Source organism: Pleurodeles waltl, chromosome 2_1, assembly GCF_031143425.1.
Source record: "Pleurodeles waltl isolate 20211129_DDA chromosome 2_1, aPleWal1.hap1.20221129, whole genome shotgun sequence".
Lineage (NCBI taxonomy): Eukaryota > Metazoa > Chordata > Amphibia > Caudata > Salamandridae > Pleurodeles > Pleurodeles waltl.
In genome coordinates, this window is record NC_090438.1 from 362,542,386 (window position 1) to 362,557,984 (window position 15,599).

Consider the following 15,599-nt stretch of genomic DNA (forward strand, 5'->3'; position numbering starts at 1 on the left):
TATCATTATTGCACTGAGTCCTATTAGCAGACAGCATAATTTTGATTTTTTTCAATTCTTCATCATTGTCTAGCTCTAATTTCCACTCTTCTTCAGAAACACACCCATCAGTAATGTTACAAACTTTCACCTCCTCCTCCACCCACCAAGACTCCTCATAATCATCCACAGCTAAATTCCTCACCTTCATTCTAGATAAACAATCAGCGGTTCTGTTATCATACCCAGGTACATACTTGACTGTGAAATGGAAATCTTGGAGACTCACAATCCATCTATATATTCAAGAAGAAATATTATCCAATCCTTTCTTCTCAAACACTCCACGTAAAGGCCTATGGTCTGTATGCACTTCAAAACGATTACCCCAAAGAAACTGCTTGAATTTTTTGATGCCCCAGAATACTGCCAAAGCTTCCTTCTCTATAGTGGAATACTTGCTCTCCGCCCCACGCAGACAGCGTGAGGCAAAAGCAATATTGTTGACCTTACTATTGTCTACCTGTTTCAGAACACATACTAAACCTTTTTCGGAAGCATCTGTGGTAAGATAACAAGGTAAACCAGGACGGAAACTGCTGAGAGATTGAGCACTAGACAAAGCTTGTTTTAAATCTTCAAACTCAGTTTGACAATCAGCATCCCAGACAAAATCAACACCCTTCTTGAGCAAATTCCTTATGGAAGAGCTTCTTTTGGCAAAATCTGGAATGAATTTAGCATAAAACTCTGACATCCGCAAGAAGGCTTGAACTTCATTTTTACATTCCGGAGCAGCCAAATTCACAATAGTCATCACTAAATCCTGTTTAGGTTTAACACCATCCTTTGATATGATGTGACCTAAATAGGAAATTTCTGTTTTAAAAAATCTGCATTTATTACCTTTCAATGTAATACCACGTGACTGAAAAATTTTGAGAACCTTCCTAACTAATTCTTTATGAAATTCAAACGTTTCTGAAAAAATTAAAACATCATCTTGGAAAAATTTTACGCCCTCAATGCCCCCCAAAATATCATCCATTAGCCTTTGAAAAACGGAAGCTGCAGAACACAGACCAAAAGGCATTCTGTTGAACATGAAAACACCAAATGGTGTAATGAAGGAGGTAACAAAAACATTAGCAGTAATAAAAAAAAAAAAGAAACGTAGTAGAAGCTGAGAGAAAAAAAAATGAAATGTCACAAGAATCAAAGAGGAAGAATTTTTTTTTTACCTCTCATAGTGACACGAGCAAAGATGAGTTGGAGTTCTTGGATAAGAAGGGGTTCAGCTTGTCGCCAAAAATGTAGTAATTTTCTGATTAAAATGTAGAAGAAAATATTCAGGAAACAAAAATAATTCTTCGTGATGTATTTATTCTTCAAGATAAGAATCCAAGAAACTCCAGCCACACCTCCAAGCTGCTCGGCAAGACCTCAACTGCCTCCTCTCCACATTCCAGATTCTCTCATGCCAGGAGCAGCATGGGGGGAGTGGAGCATACCAAGAAACACTGTAACAAAATAAATAAACTTTAAAATAAACAAGAAGAACCAAGTGAAATAACTAAATAGATACATCTAAAAGAAATTTGAAATATACTACGATATATATTTTTGCGTACTGGATTTTAATAGATTACAATGGTTACACTAATTTATTTTTGTCTTTGCATTCTTCCGGGGGGGTTGGGGGTGTAACTATTATGTATCAATATGTATTAGTGTGTGTGTTGACATGGGTGAGGGTGGGGGAGGGGGTGGGGGTGTTGCGTGTTGCGTGTGTGTGTCCCTGTTTTTGCCGCCGGCGGTCGTGCTCCTGGTAGAGGAGCAAGAAGATGAAAGCTGGGAAAATGTGAAGCTCTGGCTCCATGGCGTCCTGGTTCCTCGTGGGGTGTGTAGAGGTGAGCGTTTTCCCTTCCAAGTCCTGTTTCCGCCGTGTTTTGTTCGCCGTGAATCCGCCCCGGAAAAGGTGGCAGATTGGTAGGTTGTGATACACTGGGCGGTACATTGTCTTCCGCCTGTCTGTTGGCGGTGACCGCCAAGCTGTTTGTTTGTACCGCCGTGGAGGTCGGAGTGTTAAAGTTGCTTTCTATGTTGGCGGTTTCCGCCACAGTCGTAATTCCATTTTTTTAACCGCCGACCTGTTGGCGATCTTACTGCCGCTTTAACACCAACCGCCAGAGTTGTAATGACCACCTTAGTCTCTTTTTTGGAGATTTTCTTCACCGGGACAAACCTGCAAATCAGGCCGGGTCACGGTTGAGGCAAGCCGGCTAGAGCTGCCGCGGCGGGTCGATCCCTCTATGGAGCTTTTTTTCAAAACTTCTCCAAACTTCTGAATCTTTTTCCAGATGTTTCTTTAAGGTTCTTTTGGGGTCCACAGCTCACCCCAAGGTTCCAGAAGCTCTGAGATGATCCTTGGGGGTGTGGACTACAACTCACAGAAGGCACCTGGAGCAAACTGCTTTTTGCCCACTGGACAGTGGCCAACTGGTTGATTTCTTCAGGAGTTGGTGCAGGGGACTCTGGTTAGCAATTTTTCACCTGTAGCAAACAGGGAGTCCCTCCTTGAACCAGTTGAAGCCAGGCAAAGTCCTTCTTGTGGTGAAGCCCAAGTGTGCAGCTAGTGGAGTCCTTCAGAGTGCAGGGTCCAGGTTCAGGCCAGGGGCCCAGAAGCTCAGTCCTTTTTCTCCTGTAGTTCTTCCTTGTTGTAATCTGATGGGATCTGAGGTGTGGGTGCAGGTCTGTCCGTTTTATCCCTGCTCCTGGGTGAAAAACAGGGGGGTCCTGGTTCTCCAATCAGGTGCAGGGTCCTTCCCCCTTTGATGACCACTTCCTGGGAAGTGTGGCAAAAATCAATCCCAGGGAGCTACATTCCTCAAAAATCCATCATGGCTGAAAGTGATTTTTGGAGGTTACATCTGGCTGAGCCCACCCACTGGTGTGGCTAAAAATCCTAAACACACCCCTCTCCTGCCCTCTCCTAATCTAATCAAGGGAGCACCTAATTGTCTGGGTTTGCAGGATTTGAGGGTGTTGCTGGGTTGCTCCAAATGTCCTTCTCTGCCTTTGAAGACTAGTTTGTCAGCCCTACCCCTTCCTGCCTCACCATCTGCTAAGGGGAGATCTCCTCCAACAGGCACATCTCTTTGTGTGAAGCTAGTCCACTTCACACCTCATCAAGGCAGCCTGGCCAGGCTGCCAGAGGCTGGCCAATCAGAGCCCAGCAGCAAAAACACTGCAGGGCTGAAGTTGGCAACTATTCAGGTAAAGTTTAAAACTCTTTACCTGAACAAGTTATATTAAATCCCACAACTGGAAGTTGTGGGATTTATTATAACAATTAATTTGATACCAAACTTCTGGTATCTGTTACTTAAGGGGACTTTAAAAATAAAAAAAAAGTCTCCCCATTCTAGCCTAAGGAGGCCATTCACTACAATGAGGGAAAAACAAATTTGGCTGTTTTACCTCACCAGGGCTTATAAAACTATTTTTATAAGGTCCCTGCTTATAGTTGCATGGCACCCAGCCCTAGGGGCACATAGGGCACACCTTAGGGGTGACTTATATGTAAAAATAAGGTAGTTTAAGCCTTTGGAACTACTTTTAATTCCAAAGTCGAATTTGCATATAAGTTTAATTGAAAAGCAGCCAGCAAGGCGGCCTGCCTTTAAAATGATACTGGGCACCTAAGCAGTGCACCTATGGGTGCACTACCTGTGCTGGGGTCCCTAAACCTACATGCCCTACCATATACTAGGGACTTATAGGTAGGTTGACTTAGCCAATTATAATTAGCCTAATTTGCATACTGATTTTACACAGAGCACAGGCCCTGGGCTTGGTTAGCAGTACCCAGGGCACCATCAGAGTCTGGAAAACACCAGCAAAAAGTGGAAAATGGGGGCAAAACATTAGGGGGCCTTTGCAATCAGCCCTGTTCTCTCACACAAGCGCCCCCCCCCCAGCCCACACACCCAGGAGACTCAGCCCAACCCTGGGAGAGTCTTCCTGGCTTGTCAGGCAAGGAAGACAGTGAAGAGAGCAGGCTGTACCTTTGCAGGGCCTACTCTGCCTTACATCCTCCTGCCATGGTCACTCCCTCTGGGTACTGAATCCATCCCAACAGTGAAAGGACCCATCCCAAACTGAAACTTCCCTCTACGGGGATCTTCCTCCTCTCTCTCTGCCAACTTGGGTTGTGATGTGCCCACCTCCCCTAGTCCTCACTGTGCTAGGGCAACACCTAGCTTACCCAAAGAGGTCACCCAACACTTGAGCAACCCTACCATGACCAACAGGGTCAGGGGGCCTACTTTGCTTTTGGCCCTGGGGTCTGCCTCCCAGGCCAAGTACAGTGCTGTCAGGAAGGCTAGCACCCAGCAGAGGCTACTGACAGCTGTCAGTACCCAGAACCACACCCTAAGCTCTCCACTGACAGGTGGCTGAGCTGCTTTAGGGGCAACTGTGGGGTCCTGGCCCCCCTCTTGCTGTCTAGAGTGGGGGGGCTACCACCTCCTGTGGCAGTCACCCTCCTTCCACTCTCCCTTCTGTCAGTGTGTAGTGCTTTCCTCTTATCTAGTTTCTAAGCACTAACATAAACCACTAAAAATGCACTTCTGAGTTCAAAGAAGACTTTTATTGTTGTTAATTCTTCCCCAACCACAATTTTTATGTATGACGAATTAGTAGCTTTCAAGTCCGCGTTAATCAAACAAAATATATCAGTTTGCAATATACACAGCAGGTTATATTTATAAGATATTGAATGCAAAGCAAAACAAATACTTCACTGTGTGGGAAACTATTTACAGCTTCATCTTTCTAAGGTCTGCAAGCTGATGACCCCCTGTCAGCCGCGAGAAAGAGATTCATCTACCCACACGGGATTGCTGGCAGCTGGCGCCAAGCTCCAGCACGAGGTCCGGCAGATTCGAATCTGACTCTCTGCAGCCTGTTACATTTGTTACAAAGGTGTGCCCCCTCCTCTCAGACCTGGGAAACTGAGCAAGCCTTTTGGAGACTGGCCAGGTCTCCAAGACTACGCCTGTTCCCAAGCTCAAGCGAAGAAAAACAACACCCATGTACCCTCTCTTATCAGGTCTAGTCTACTGTGAGAAAAACATCTTGGTTCTCTTGTGCAAAAACACAGCTTGGAAAAATACAGCTTGGATTCTCAACTGCAATGTCTAACTCCACGTTAAAGGCAATAGGCAGCTAACCTAAATATCAAATGCAATGTCATGTTAAAGGCAATAGGCAGCTAACCTAAATATCAAATGCAATGTCTAGTGTCATGTCAAAGCCAATAGGCAGCTGAGCTGAATACAAAATGCAATGTATAATATCATGTCAAAGCCCATAGGCAGCTGAGCTGAATATAAAATGCAATGTATAATATCATGTCAAAGCCAATAGGCAGCGGAGCTGAATACAAAATGAAATGTATAATATCATGTCAAAGCCCATAGGCAACTGAGCTGAATACAAAATGCAATGTATAATATCATGTCAAAGCCAATAGGCAGAATATAGGATGTAATGGCTAATGCAATGTCAAAGCCCATAGGCGGCTCAACTGAATACAGAAAGTAATGGCTAATGCCATGTCAAAGCCAATAGGCAGAATACAGAATGTAATGACTAATGCAATGTCAAAGCCCATAGGCGGCTCAACTGAATACAGAAAGTAATGGCTAATGCCATGTCAAAGCCAATAGGCAGAATACAGAATGTAATGACTAATGCAATGTCAAAGCCCATAGGCGGCTAAACTGAACAAAACATACCATGTGCTACTGGTGAACATTGAGCAACTAATATGCGCAGTGGTGAAACACAAAGTCATTGGTCAAAACAAAATTTAACAAATGGCAGTACATTCCGCCCTTTGACCAATGAATTTTTGTTTCACATATCTCTTGTTTCAAACAACAACAAAAAAAAAACATCAGCACAGGAAAAAAAACATTATCAGCAAGTCAGATTTGAATGATCCCTGTAAAGCAATAGAAGTGAATTAACACATTGATTTCATAACCTTTCACATCAGATACATCTATACAGAAAAGACTGGGCAATTTTTATACTCTGAGTGAGTCTCTAATTCAACAGTGTTAGCAATTTGATGTGACATGAGTTCTACTCATGTAAAGATGCACGGTCCAACTGAAAGGTTTGCTGGAAGATAAGCAAAAGTCAGAGTTCCATACGAGAGGGAAAAAAAAAAACACAGCTTAGTTCCAGTGGAAGAATGCAATCAAACAAGTTGAACTTGAACTGAAGGTGCAGTTTGCGCAAAATGGATCCATGGTGCTGGCACTTTACTCAGCCAGGTTCAGGTTGGGGATTCGGTCCCTTCCCCGACCCCACACGCACACACCGGAAGGGGGACCACACAGCACACTCAGGGACAGTGGCGAAACGTGGTAGGATCTGCAAAAGAAACAAGTATGACTTTTCTTGAAAATAACATTTTTCATTTAAACTGCACCCTTCCTCTTTCTTTCTCTGTTTTATAATCAGCAGGACGTTTTTGGGGCCCTTTGTTACATTCACTGCAGGTTCTGGAGGATCACTTGGGGCTTCAGCCCACACATCAGCACTGAGGTTTTTATCTGCTGCGCCACAGCTTCCCTTTTCTTGCACTGTCAGAAGGGCTGGGGCAGACTCATTCTTTACCAAACCTCCATTCACTGCATTTTTGCCAAGTTGGGCCATTCTGTCTCCAATTTGTATGAATGAATCAGATTCTTTTCTAGGTATCAGCATACTTTCGATTTTTCCTTGGTAATCTGCAGCAATCACTCTCCCTAAAACCTGATCACTTTGCCATTCCTGTCCTGGTAACGTTCCTCTCCCCAACTGCTCTGTGCCTGCTTGCATGACAGATTGCTTTCGTGCGTGCTGCACAGTTTTTATCAAATCTAGGGGAATGTGCATCTCTCTCATCTCTGCCCACCTGTAAATGGCTTTTTCTCTCAGCTGTTCACATTTCTGGGGCACCCACTTAGCCATCCCCACTAAGGCAGAATTCTGGGTGTACACTTCTCTCTCTGCATTTTTCTCATTAACATCTGCAAGGTAATTGAACCAGTTAGGTGCTAAAACATTAGCAATGAACCAAAAATCAGCGTAAAAATGACACATCTCACGTAGCTCTTGCTTTAAAATCTGACACACATTATACAACGCTGTTCCTTCTACTGTGCCAGAAAACAACATTTCAGTCAATGAATCATTAGTAAAACAAACATGCTTTTTATCATCAGTGGACACGAATTCAAATGGTGCACACAATTTCACCGGTAACTCTTTTATCTGTGGTACTCTAGCCCTGTCTTGCAAGTACCAGATCCAGTGTATGATTCTAGCTAGGGGCACTATTTTCTTCCCTTGTTCTTGATTTACGTGTACATAAGTATTTGCACTCAATTTCACTGCGCAGAAACCTGAAGTCTGCATTATTTCATTTGCCAAATCACAAGCGCGCAGCTGCATATTATTTTTCACAGTGACCATATACAAAAGTGTTAGGATTTCACTCAAATGAGGGCTATTCTTTTTCCAAAAATCAAACAAGCTAATGAAACTCGGGGTGTCTTGCTCTAAAATCCTTCGTTTTACTTGTGCATTTTGCAACAGTAACTCGTAAATCACATTCTGGTCTCTCTCGTCCATCTTATCAGTTAAGGAATGCGCTTTCACTGCCAAAAACCCTGGCTCACATGAAAACTCAGTGCAGCTCGGAGCTGTCTTAACCCCCTCATTACTGGAATGGGACAAGAAAGATTCTTCTACAACAGCAGTTTTATAACTTTCAGTCTTATTTTGAATTATTGTATCCTGGCTAATTTGCTCAATTCCTATTTTCATGTTCCAACTTCCTACATTTCTCCTGCATTTCTCTGTAAGCAGATAAAGGTATCCAGACCTTTCTGTCATCATTACTTCCAAAAGACACTTTTTCTACATATGTACAACAGAAATTATTTCTCAAAACACTATCTGTAATTCCCCAAACAGAAAACAATTCACAGTTTTTCCGAGCACCATCAGGCAGTTTACCAACACATGCATTCTCAGACATGGTCTGCCGTGCTACTGTGATTCTCCAAAAAAAACAATTTCTGTAATTCTCCAAACAACAAAAACAATTACACTTTTAAAGTGTGCACTTAGAAATCTACCAACTCGTCAACACCCTCTTAATCACCTCTTAATGACCGACCCCACTTCTGGTACCAATTGTAGTGCTTTCCTCTTATCTAGTTTCTAAGCACTAACATAAACCACTAGAAATGCACTTCTGAGTTCAAAGAAGACTTTTATTGTTGTTAATTCTTCCCCAACCACAATTTTTATGTATGACGAATTAGTAGCTTTCAAGTCCGCGTTAATCAAACAAAATATATCAGTTTGCAATATACACAGCAGGTTATATTTATAAGATATTGAATGCAAAGCAAAACAAATACTTCACCGTGTGGGAAACTATTTACAGCTTCATCTTTCTAAGGTCTGCAAGCTGATGACCCCCTGTCAGCCGCGAGAAAGAGATTCATCTACCCACACGGGATTGCTGGCAGCTGGCGCCAAGCTCCAGCACGAGGTCCGGCAGATTCGAATCTGACTCTCTGCAGCCTGTTACATTTGTTACAAAGGTGTGCCCCCTCCTCTCAGACCTGGGAAACTGAGCAAGCCTTTTGGAGACTGGCCAGGTCTCCAAGACTACTCCTGTTCCCAAGCTCAAGCGAAGAAAAACAACACCCATGTACCCTCTCTTATCAGGTCTAGTCTACTGTGAGAAAAACATCTTGGTTCTCTTGTGCAAAAACACAGCTTGGAAAAATACAGCTTGGATTCTCAACTGCAATGTCTAACTCCACGTTAAAGGCAATAGGCAGCTAACCTAAATATCAAATGCAATGTCATGTTAAAGGCAATAGGCAGCTAACCTAAATATCAAATGCAATGTCTAGTGTCATGTCAAAGCCAATAGGCAGCTGAGCTGAATACAAAATGCAATGTATAATATCATGTCAAAGCCCATAGGCAGCGGAGCTGAATACAAAATGTAATGTATAATATCATGTCAAAGCCCATAGGCAACTGAGCTGAATACAAAATGCAATGTATAATATCATGTCAAAGCCAATAGGCAGAATATAGAATGTAATGGCTAATGCAATGTCAAAGCCCATAGGCGGCTCAACTGAATACAGAAAGTAATGGCTAATGCCATGTCAAAGCCAATAGGCAGAATACAGAATGTAATGACTAATGCAATGTCAAAGCCCATAGGCGGCTCAACTGAATACAGAAAGTAATGGCTAATGCCATGTCAAAGCCAATAGGCAGAATACAGAATGTAATGACTAATGCAATGTCAAAGCCCATAGGCGGCTAAACTGAACAAAACATACCATGTGCTACTGGTGAACATTGAGCAACTAATATGCGCAGTGGTGAAACACAAAGTCATTGGTCAAAACAAAATTTAACAAATGGCAGTACACAGTGCAGGGGCAACACCCTGTATCTGGACAGCTGCCTGACTACTCAGGACTTCCTTGGGGTCAGGCGAGGCCTCACCAGTACCAACGCTGGGCTCCCCCCCTACTGGGGCAGAAGGCCTTTGGGTCCCTGCAACTCTCTTTGAGAGTGGCCCACCCTTCCTTTTCCTCTTTCCTTTTCTTGGGGACCCCTGTCTCCTAACTGTAGGGACTGACTCCCCAGGACTTTGGGTTGGGGGGCGCCCTGGGCGACAGCCGGATCTGGGAACAGACTCACCTCTGGGAGATCATTGCCCAGGATACAATCTAGGGGAGGTCAGCACTGACTACCACCCTAAACCAGCCATGGATACCCTCCCTCTCTAAGGACACTATGGTTACAGGTTTGGAGGTGACCTCCCCCGTGGCTATCCTGACTTTCCTGGTCTCTCCTGGGACATACATGTCTGGGGTCACTAACCGGTCACTCGCTATAGTGTGATTGGCACAGGTGTCTCTCAGGCCAGTGGTAGGGATCCCATTCACCTGAATGGGGTGAAAGTGCCTACTCCCACCCTCAGGGGTCATCAGCTTACCATCTGCTCCTGTCTCATAGCCCAATGCTAGGACTTCATTATCTGAGGAGTCCTCTTCCATGGCTACACTGGACAGCCCAGTGCTAACCACCTTCTTTGGACAGGCTGCATCTCCTCTGAAATGACCTGTCTGCTGACAGTCAAAGCAAGCCTTACTGTCCAAGAGCTTTTTTAACCCTGGGTCTCCCTGTCTCTGCTTGTCGGAGTAGGAGTGGGATTTACTCTCCTCCTCCTTAGGGTTCTGGGGCACAGAGGGAGTCTCTGTGGTGGGCTTACCACCTCCCTCCTTAGGTTTTTGGGGACCTGACCCCCCCTTCTTGGAGTCTCCCCCTGGGACTTGACAACCACCCTGGTTCTCAACCACTCATCAGCTGCCTCCCCTGGCTCTCTAGGGTTGGTCAGCTTAGAGTCCACTAGATGCTGGCGTAACCTTTCTTGGATACAATTGTTCAAGATGTGCTCTCTTGTGATCAGATTGTATAACCTCTCATAAGTATTTACTTTGTTATCATGAATCCAGCCCTCTAGAGCCTTAAGTGAGGTGTCTACAAAGTAAACCCAAGACTGGGTACTGACCTTCTGGGTGTCCCTGAACATCATCCTATACTGCTCTGGGGTTAGATCAAACTTTCTGCCCACTTCTTCTTTTCTAGAGCCAGCTTCTCTGCCTCCAAAGCTATAAATGCTAGGTGGGCCTCCAGCTCTCTTTCCCTGAGGGACAGGTTCTCTCCTCCTGAAGGGACCTCCTTCCCCCAACTAGCTTTGGGTATGACCCTAGTCACTGTGTGCAGTGAGAACCGGTCTTCCTCATCCTCACTTAGGCTCAGATGCCCTCCCTCTCCTGAGTGGTTGGAGCTAGCATCCCCCCCTGCTTCTTCCTCCTCTGGAGCTTCCTCTGGGCCTACTTCTTGGGCCTCAGCCCATGCTGTCAGGGATTTAATCAGGACATGCTTCCTGAGGTCAGTGGTTGCAGGCAAACTCCTTGCAGTACACAACCCACTAAGCTGGACTATTGTCAGTGTGGGTAGGCTAGCCAGATCAAGCTCCATGGTTCCTTAGTTTTGTGTCAACAAAAACATTTTGGCAAAAATTGGAAACAAGAATTTAGAAAAATCACAAAAATTCAATAATTGAAATTAATCCAAATTAAAAATTAAAAACAATTTTTGCACTAGGACAATTTAAAGGATTTTTAATTTGTTTTACTTAAAACTGTAATGTGATACTGAACGCAAGTACAGGATCCCACCACTGCGCACCAAAAATGTTGGAAAATGGGTTATTGGTAAGGGCAGGTAAGTACCTACACTTAGCAATAGGTCACTAACCTCCACTTAGGTCCAGTCAGGTCTCAGTAAATTAAACCCAGCTTGGCAAGGAGCGACAAGGCTTAACTTAAGAGACAAAGCATAAAGCATTCAAAGATCACAAAACAGTGATTAAATAAAACACAGGAAACAGTTCAAAAATCCAAAACCAATTTATAAAAATAGATTATATTTTTATCTTTAAAATGACACACAAATTAATAAAATCGGATAAGGGGAACAGTAGATATGAATTTATAAAGAATGATTGTTTTCTAGCGCCTAGAAACAAAAAGTGCCAATCTGGTCATCTGGTCGTACCTCGACCGGGGCAAAGTCAAAGTTTAAGGCCGACTGCGATAGAGCCCGGCTCAGCTACAGCCTGCGGGAGGCCTCGGTCAAAAGTTTACCTTCTCACTTAGTCGTTTTTCTGAAGATTTTCTTCAGCGGGACGAACATGCCAGTCCAATCGTACCTCCTGGAACTCTTCCTCTGATACACGTCGCAGGAACTCTCGGTGGAGATTTTTACCTTCGGATGTAGTCATTTTTTCGAGGTGAAAATATTTCGACCGGGACAAACCTGGATCTTGATCCGACGTCCCTCGAGGCCTCCTCGGGTACGCTGGCTGGGAGGTCCCAGTCAACTTCCCATGTTTGGACTAAGTCTCTTTTTTTTAGATTTCATTCACTGAGACGAACCTGCAAGTCAGGCCGGGTCGCGGTTGAGGCAAGCCGGCTAGAGTTGCTGCGGCGGGTCGGTCCTTCTATGGAGCTTTTTTCCAAAAGTTCTTCAAAGTTCTCCAAACTTCTGTATCTTCTTCCAGATGTTCTTTTAAGGTTCTTTTGGGGTCCACAGCTCACCCCAAGGTTCCAGAAGCTCTGAGATGATCCTTGGGGGGTGTGGACTACAACTCCCAGAATGCACCTGGCACAAACTCCTTTTTGGCCACTGGACAGTGGTCAGCTGGTTGGTTTCTTCAGGAGTTGGTGCAGGGGACTCTGGTTAGCAATTTTTCACCTGTAGCAAACAGGGAGTCCCTCCTTGAACCAGTTGAAGCCAGGCAAAGTCCTTCTTGTGGTGAAGCCCAAGTGTGCAGCTATTGCAATCCTTCAGAGTGCAGGGTCCAGGTGCAGGCCATGGGTCCAGCATGGCAGTCCTTTTTCTCCTGTAGTTCTTCCTTGTTGGAATCTGAAGGGGATCTGGTAGGGAAATGAGGTGTGGGCGCAGGTCTACCAGTTTTATCCCTACTCCTGGATGAAAAACAGGGGGGTCCTGGTTCTCCAACCAGGTGCAGGGTCCCTTCCCTGTGATGACCATTTCCTTGGAAGTGTGGCAAAAATCAATCCAAGGGAGCTACATTCCTCAAAAATCCATCATGGCTGAAAGCGATTTTTAGAGGTTACATCTGGCTGACCCCAGCCTCTGGTGTGGCTAAAAATCCTAAACACACCCCTCTCCTGCCCTCTCTTAATCTAATCAAGGGGGCACCTAATTGTCTGGGTTTGCAGGATGTGAGGGTGTTGCTGGGTTGCTCCAAATGTCCTTTTCTGCTTTTGAAGACTAGTTTGGCAGCCCTCCCCCTTCCTGCTTCACCATCTGCTGAGAGGAGATTCCCTCCCCCAGGCACATCTCTTTGTACGGAGCCAGGCCACTTCACACCTCATCAAGGCAGCCTGGCCAGGCTCTCAGAGGCTGGCCAATCAGAGCACAGCAGCAAAAACACTGCAGGGCTGAAGTTGGCAACTTTTGAGGTAAAGTTTAAAACTCTTTACCTGAACAAGTTATATGAAATCCAATGGAAGTTGTGGGATTTATTATAACAATTAATTTGATACCAAACTTCTGGTATCTGTTACTTAAGGGGACTTTAAAAATTAAAATAAAGTCTCCCCATTCTAGCCTATGGAGGCCATTCACTACAATGAGGGAACAACGAATTTGGCTATTTTACCTCACCAGGGCTTATAAAACTATTTTTATAAGGTCCCTGCTTATAGTTACATGGCACCCAGCCCTAGGGGCACATAGGGCACACCTTAGGGGTGACTTATATGTAAAAATAAGGTAGTTTAAGAATTTGAAACTACTTTTAGGGCCAGATGTAGCAAACATTTGTGAGTCGCAAATGGTCCGATTGGCTATTTGCGACCTCGCAAAATCCGAAATGGGAAGCAAAAATCCCATTTCCGAAGTGCAAATAGCGATGCAAGCCATTACCGACTCGCAAAATTTGTGACCTGATTTTGCGACCTGCAAATAGGAAGTCGCAAATTGCGAGTCGCAAACCATATGCAAAAGCCAGTCTCAAATTGCTACTAGTCGCAAAAAGCCCATTTTGCAGATCCAGAGTACCACTGATTCAGAGCAGGTGGTAACCAGAACCATAGAAGGCATCTGGGTGACTCAAAATGGCTGAACTGTACGCGATAGCATGGAGGAGGAGAGTCCAGGCCGCCCAGCAGAGGAGGAGGAGGCAGAGACAGGAGAGGATATACCGAACCAGGCAGACACTGTTTCAACAAACTGAGGAGGAGATTTGTGACAAATATAGACTGAGCAGTGCAGCAATCTTAGAATTAATTGAACTACTTAATCCTCAGCTTGAACGACAGACAATGCGCGGCAGCGCTATCCCTACACATGTGCAAGTGCTATGCTCACTGCACCTCTTGGCCTCGGGTAGCTATCAGGGGGTGATTGCCATAGCAGGTGGGGTATCCCAGAGTTCACTCTCACGATTCTTCAGATCATTCCTAGATGCCATACTCACACACATGTCCAGATATATATATACCTACCCAGGAATGAGACAGAAATTAACAGCACCAAGTTGGACTTCTACAGAATTGCCAACTTCTCACATGTAATAGGGTGTGTGGACGGGACACATATACAAATCTGCCCTCCTGCAAATCTGGAATATGTGTTCGGCAATAGGAAATGTACCCACTCACTAAACATCCTGGTGGTAAGTGATGCACATAATGTCATTACTGACATTGTAGCAAAATTTCCAGGGAGTACACATGACTCATACATATTCAGGAACGTGGGGAGTTTGGAGACGGATATCTATTAGGTATTGCTGAATACACCCTGAAGCCTTACATACAGGTCACTGTGGAAACCGTTCATTCCGTGCTAAAATTGCTTATTTTTGTCAAACAGGTGACAGTGGCTATGCTCTAAGACCATGGATACTTACCCCGTACCTAACACCTGGCAATGAGAACGAGAGGCAATATAACAGTGCCCATCAGCGGATCAGAACTGTCATCGAGAGGACATTTGGCTTGTTAAAGGCAAGATTCAGGTGCCGCCACAAAAGTGGAGGTGCACTCCAGTATGCCCCAGAAACAGCATTCGAGATTGTCGCCGCCTGTGCAGTCCTACACAACATTGCCACCAGACGTGGCCTACATCTCACCCCTGAAGACTCAGACATGGAGGATGAGGAGCAAGTGCTACCACACCAACAGCCTGGGGATAGAAGCATTGCAAATCAAGGCAGACAGAGACGGAACCACATTATAACCCAATACTTTGGCAGGTACGTGGCAATTGTCACCACACTCACTGATGTCAGACACACATAGCCCAGTTGTGTAGTGAAACAAACAAAACCTTTTTATTACTAAACTATATGGGAAAAGAAAAGTGCTGTCTGTCACAGTCTGTAATTGTCCAAATGTAATGAAGACACATTATAAGTCATGTGCCTCACGAACAGTGCTGTATGGTGGCTCACACCCTCCTCCTTGAGCGGCCAGCATGGCTCATCCTTGATGGGTCCCTTGACCCCTGCTGTGCACTACCACTCCGTAGCACACAGGACTCACTGGCTGACACGCTACTGATGGTTGACCCCTCCTCACTGTCCTGAGGGGTCTCCCCTGTGCCCCTTGCAACCTGCCTACTTTCCATCAGGTCCACAGCATGGCTGATGCAGCCAAGTCCTCACGCCACATCGCCAGCAAAGTGCCCAAGTTCCACCTGTAGGCTGACTGTCCGTCTAGAGAGGCCTGTTGTATTGGTTGCAAGACGCCCAATGGATGCAGCCAGGCGGTCAAATCGTGCTGCTGTGTGGCACTCCCTGCACCTTGCATGTTGTCGGTCTGCCACTAGTTCAGTCACCAGATGGCCTGTGTCAGATCCCCCAAATGTTCATTCATCCTGGTGAACTGACTGTTCACATCCGCCAGCCCATT